Below are 6,521 nucleotides of genomic sequence, written 5' to 3'. Positions count from 1 at the left end.
AAAAGGGCTGATGCTGATATCATCAGTCAAGGAATGCTGATGCTGATGTCAGTATCTTAGGCCCAGAAGCCGCAGTGCCCCTTCACTCCAGGTTATTGTTGGTAGTTATTGAATATATTCCGTAGGTAAATGGATACAGCAAGGACGTACTGTGTCCCCATGTGTTAACTCTCATATGACACTATCGTGGTGCCATTTTTTCAGTAGGACAATGCTAATCCACAATTGGCTCATGTTCCTATCTGTGTCTAAGTGATGTTGAGATAATCTTGTGGCCAGAAATATCCCCTGTTGGTCCCTGAAAGAACATGTGCTGGACTAATTTGGACGTCCATCCCAGAGTCAGGATATCTTACAACAGCTGTGGGGCAGTTTGCTTCAGAAGATGATTCAACGGCTTTATAACACCTTTTCCCACCGGAACAGTGGTTGCATATAGGCTGGGTGGGGTGCAGCGTCATACAAGTTGGTTCATACTGACAAGTAACTTTTCAATTTGACTAGATTTTAACCTGTGAAGCTTCATTTCCTTCCCTCCTTCTGGGTCCATCACCTTCCCTTTCTTTTTCTTTTTTTGCTTTTTTTGTCAGGCAATATATTTGTTCATTTGCTGGGAAGAAAAATAAACGCACATCATAATATTATGACAGTGAGAGTAATGCATTAGAGTGATTTGTTGATTCCACGAACGGTATAGCGAAACAATAAAAAGTCCAAGTTGATAGCTGCTATGGCAGACAATACCTTCCTTTGACATTGCACAAATTTACCCAGCAGATTACTAATGGCGGTGCATCTATGCATTTTTCACATTAACAGTCTGTTGCCACAGGTGAAACACGCGATCAGTTACAGATTCTATCCTAGGATCAAACGAGAACTGAGCAGCGGATCTGTAGCTCTGACTCTACGCCGCAGGGGCACCAAGTTATATTTATTACTGGGGAACTAAAATCGTTTATTTGTATCAGCATTGTTAACGTAAGGCGTAAACTGACGCTCTCCATCTGGTGCAGAATTTTATGTTTTTTTTATTTCTTTTGTCCGGTGATGTACTTGATCTGTCAGTCAAATTTCTGCCTACTGCAGGCCTCTTTTCACGCATCAAATTTCAAATCAAATTAACAGCTTCTGCTATTGACAGACAGTAAACATAAAGAGAAGCGTCCTGGAATTCGATGAAAATATTCAGCTTTTACGTTTGAGCCTGCTCTCAAACTTGTGCTTGCAGAGCAAATATATTGCACCTAATTACGTGACTAGCCAGTCTCTAATTGGAACAAGCTAGAAACCGTAACTGGTACTAATGTTGTCCTACTAGCTCTTCGCATTATAACCTGTGCTTAAATAATAAGCCGCATAAGCACACAAAACTAACCAGTTATGGGTGCTGACATCGTTGCGAATTACGTATCGAAAAATACTGTTTCTTTCTATCACGGACGAAATCTCCCTCGTGTGTCGAACTGGGAATAAATGCACGAGATTAAACCGAAAGTTTACAAACGATCCGTCTATGTGATGCATTCCTAAATGAAGAATTACTCACTACAGTTATTTAAAAAAAATTATTTTCTGCTTTTAGAAAACCTACCTTACATTGTGTGTAAGACATGTCATACAGTATATTCAATCCGTGGAATATTATTAATATTTTAGTAATTCTTTTAAATTCTTAGCTCTGATAATGCAATACGAAACACAGCAGTTCATACAATGTACAGGGTGTTTCAAAAATGACCGGTATATTTGAAATGGCAATACAAACTAAACGAGCAGCGATAGAAATACACCGTTTGTTGCAATATGCTTGGGACAACAGTACATTTTCAGGCAGACAAACTTTCGAAATTACAGTAGTTACAATTGTCAACAACAGATGGCGCTGCGGTCTGGGAAACTCTATAGTACGATATTTTCCACATATCCACCATGCGTAGCAATAATATGGCGTAGTCTCTGAATGAAATTACCCGAAACCTTTGACAACGTGTCTGGCGGAATGGCTTCACATGCAGATGAGATGTACTGCTTCAGCTGTTCAATTGTTTCTGGATTCTGGGGGTACACCTGGTCTTTCAAGTGTCCCCACAGAAAGAAGTCACAGGGGTTCATGTCTGGCGAATAGGGAGGCCAATCCACGCCGCCTCCTGTATGTTTCGGATAGCCCAAAGCAATCACACGATCATCGAAATATTCATTCAGGAAATTAAAGACGTCGGCCGTGCGATGTGGCCGGGCACCATCTTGCATAAACCACGTGTCGTCTAAGGCAGTTTGTACCGCCACAAATTCACGAAGAATGTACAGATAGCGTGATGCAGTAATCGTTTCGGATCTGAAAAATGGGCCAATGATTCCTTTGGACGAAATGGCGGCCCAGACCAGTACTTTTTGAGGATGCAGGGACGATGGGACTGCAACATGGGGCTTTTCAGTTCCCCATATGCACCAGTTCTGTTTATTGACGAAGCCGTCCAGGTAAAAATAAACTTTGTCAGTAAACCAAATGTTGCCCACGTACATATCGCCGTCATCAATCCTGTGCACTATATCGTTAGCAAATGTCTCTCGTGCAGCAATGGTAGCGGCGCTGAGGGGTTGCCGCGTTTGAATTTTGTATGGATAGAGGTGTAAACTCTGGTGCATGAGACGATACGTGGACGTTGGCGTCATTTGGACCGCAGCTGCAACACGGCGAACGGAAACCCGAGGCCGCTGTTGGATCACCTGCTGCACAAGCTGCGCGTTGCCCTCTGTGGTTGCCGTACCGGGTCGCCCTACTGTAAGTAGGCTGTTTAGGTTTTCTTATTGGTAACGCCGCTTAGCGCTCGGTATGAAAAATCACTGGGTGTGCTGTGCGCAGTCTGTGTTTAGTTTGTGTTGTTGTCTGCCATTGTAGTGTTGGGCAGCGGCAGCTGGATGCTAACAGCGCGTAGTGTTGCTCAGTTGGAGGTGAGCCGCCAGCAGTGGTGGACGTGGGGAGAGAGATGGCGGAGTTTTGAAATTTGTAAGAATTGGTGTCATGAACTGCTATATATATTATGACTAGTGAGGTAAATACATTGTTTGTTCTCTATTAAAATATTTCATTTGCTAACTATGCCTATCAGTAGTTAGTGCCTTCAGTAGTTTGAATCTTTTATTTAGCTGTCAGTAGTGGCGCTCGCTGTATTGCAGTAGCTTGAGTGAAGAAGATTTTTGTGAGGTAAGTGATTTGTGAAACGTATAGGTTAATGTTAGTCAGCGCCATTCTTTCGTAGGGATTTTTGAAAGTCAGATTGCGTTGCGCTAAAAAAAAATTGTGTGTCAGTTTTAGCAGTCGTGTATAATTTTACAAAGGGGACGTTTCATACTACCTTTCCAGCACGTTCATCCGTCGCGTTCCCAGTCCGTTGAAATTTTTCAAACATATCCTTTATTGTATCACTTTTCGGTCCTTTGGTTACATTAAACCTCCGTTGAAGACTTCGTCTTGTTGCAACAACACTGTGTTCTAGGCGGTGGAAGTCCAACACCAGAAAAATCCTCTGTTCTAAGGAATAAACCATGTTGTCCACAGCACACTTGCACGTTGTGAACAGCACACGCTTACAGCAGAAAGACGACGTACAGAATGGCGCACCCACAGACTGCGTTGTCTTCTATATCTTCCACATCACTTGCAGCGCCATCTGTTGCTGAAAATTGTAACTACTGTAATTGCGAAAGTTTGTCCGCCTGAAAATGTTCTGTTGTCCCAAGCATATTGCAACAAACGGTGTATTTCTATCGCTGCTCGTTTAGTTTTTATTGCCGTTTCAAACATACCGGTCATTTTTGAAACACCCTGTAACTTAGCAGTAAGCACATCAAATTTTCTGTTTACATATGAAAATTTCGAAATGAAAATATCTTATAAAACAAAAATATGGATACGTTTCAGTGTTTTTAAAGTGTTCGCTTATGTGGATGTCTTTTTATGCTCTTTGGTTTTCTGCTTCATCGGTGTTCTTGTATTTTACCCCATGACTAGTAAACTCTTTCGCACTTTCAACAGCACTTGCATGTCTACAAGTATTATTTTCTATTACACTGTCTGTATTCTTCTCGTAAGATTAGCCCCCCCCCCCCCTCCCCCGGTTAGTGTGTGTTCCGTAAGTCTCAAAGCACTACAACTACATATAGTTTTCATCCCCAACCTGTTTCATACCATGTATCTAGGCAGTACGTTAATTCCTGTAGGCTCAACATCACCTCCAGGTAGTAAATTACAGTGCAGATATACCTAACAGTCGGTTAATAGTGAGTAGCGTATTTACATTTCCGGGCGGGAAGGAGCGCCTGGTCCACATCACGAATCCGCCCGGCGGATATGTGTCGAGGTCTGGTGAACCGGCCAGTCTGTGGATGGTTTTTAGGCCGTTTTCCATCTGCCTCGACGAATGCGGGCTGGTTCCCCTTATTCCGACTCAGTTACAGTATGTCGGCGAATGGTGCGCGAAGAAGTTCTCCACGTACGCGTACACCACCATTACTCTACCACGCAAACATAGGGGTTACACTCGTCTGGTGTGAGACGTTCCCTGGGGAGTCCACCGGGGGCCGAACCGCACAATAACCCTGGGTTCGGTGTGGGGCGGCGGAGGTGTGAAGTGGACTGCGGTAGTCGTCGTGGGCTTGTGGGCCACTGCGGCTGCGGCGGGGACGGACCCTCTCCGTTGTTTCTAGGTCCCCGGTTAGCATACAGTACAATACAACGTATTTACATAAAATTAAATTGCAATTTCTTACACACTGATGGAAAAATCACCACATCAAAAGATAATTAATATCAAAAAATGAAATTTCATGGATACGTTTTACTATGTAACATATGGAAGTGAGTAACATAGCAAGATTATAGGTTAATGTAAGAGCGAGATATATCATTCCAAATGTGAAACGTTAATACATTAACTGTCGGTGTAACCGTCAGAACGTTGAATGCAGGCATGCAAACATGTGGGCGGCAAATACAGGGACGATTAATGATGTTGTAAGTAGGCTGTTTAGGTTTTCTTATTGGTAACGCCACATAGCGCTCTGTATGAAAAATCACTGGCTGTGCTGTCCGCAGTCTGTGGCTAGTTTGCATTGTTGTCTGCCATTGTAGTGTTGGGCAGCGGCAGCTGGATGCTAACAGCGCGTAGCGTTGCGCAGTTGGAGGTGAGCCGCCAACAGTGGTGGACGTGGGGAGAGAGATGGCGGAGTTTTGTAATTTGTAACACTGGATGTCATGAACTATCATATATGTTTTAACTATTAAGGTAAATACACTGTTTGTTCTCTATTAAAATCTTTCATTTACTAACTATACCTATCAGTAGTTAGTGCCTTCCGTAGTTAGAATCTTTTATTTAGCTGGCAGTAGTGGTGCTCGCTGTATTGCAGTAGTCCGAGTAACGAAGATTTTTTGTGAGGTAAGTGATTTGTGAAAGGTATAGGTTAATGTTAGTCAGGACCATTCTTTTGTAGGGATTATTGAAAGTCAGATTGCGTTGCGCTAAAAATATTGTGTGTCAGATTAAGCACAGTCGTGCATAAATTTTTCTAAGGGGACGTTTCATATGTCGACCCTAAGCCAAGGATACCTCACTGGAATCTGATTTTTTCCTTGTAGTTTGTGTAATTAGTGTAGCTTTTGTTTATTGCTAGCGCGTAATCATAGAGAGAATTTCCTTTGTAGTTGCAGTCTTTCATTGTTGTACAGTAAAATAGTTGTGGCATGCATGTAGTTTTGCACGAAGTATTTCGCAGCTGCGCTTCAAATACCTAGATATTATTTTCAGTGCTATGTTAATGTGTTCTCTTATTTTTGTTCTTCAGATTGTGTTTTTCTGTGTTGTTGTGTGAAAAATTGTGACAATAATGGCGTGTGAAAAACGTAACACTAGGCTCCAAAGTAAACTGAGAAATGACAGTGAAGACGAAAGCAGTGTGTTAGCGTCACCATGTAATGAATTCACTAACGTTCAAAGTAGTAATTTGGTAATAGCGCATAGGGAAATGGTGCGGGCTGCAAATAATGGTGTAGGCAGTGAAACAATTAGTGAACAGGGAAGCGTTATCGATCGATCGGTCGGAAACAGCTCGCCTCAGGATTCCGAAATGACAGGACACAATCTTGCAAATACTGTAGATTCAGGTTTTGCGTCCTCACCGTTTCCTCAAATAAATCAAGACATTTTATGCTTTTCAAAATGCGAATATTGCTGGATCAAATGCACTGACGAAAAGCACTGAGGAACATGTTTCAGACACCAGTGCACTGTTATTACAGTTAATGCAACAAATGGGACAAAGGCTACAAAAGTTAGACACAACGCTTGAACAAAATCAGAAACAAATGGGACAAAATCTTCAAAAGTTACACACAATGGAACAAAATCTTCAAAAGTTAGGCACAATGGAACAAAATCTTCAAAAGTTGGACACAATGGAACAACACCAGAGACAAACACAGCAAAAGCTTCAAAAGTTAGACACAATGCAACAAAATC

This window comes from Schistocerca gregaria, chromosome 1, assembly GCF_023897955.1.
Source record: "Schistocerca gregaria isolate iqSchGreg1 chromosome 1, iqSchGreg1.2, whole genome shotgun sequence".
NCBI lineage: Eukaryota > Metazoa > Arthropoda > Insecta > Orthoptera > Acrididae > Schistocerca > Schistocerca gregaria.
This window is presented reverse-complemented; position numbering follows the sequence as displayed.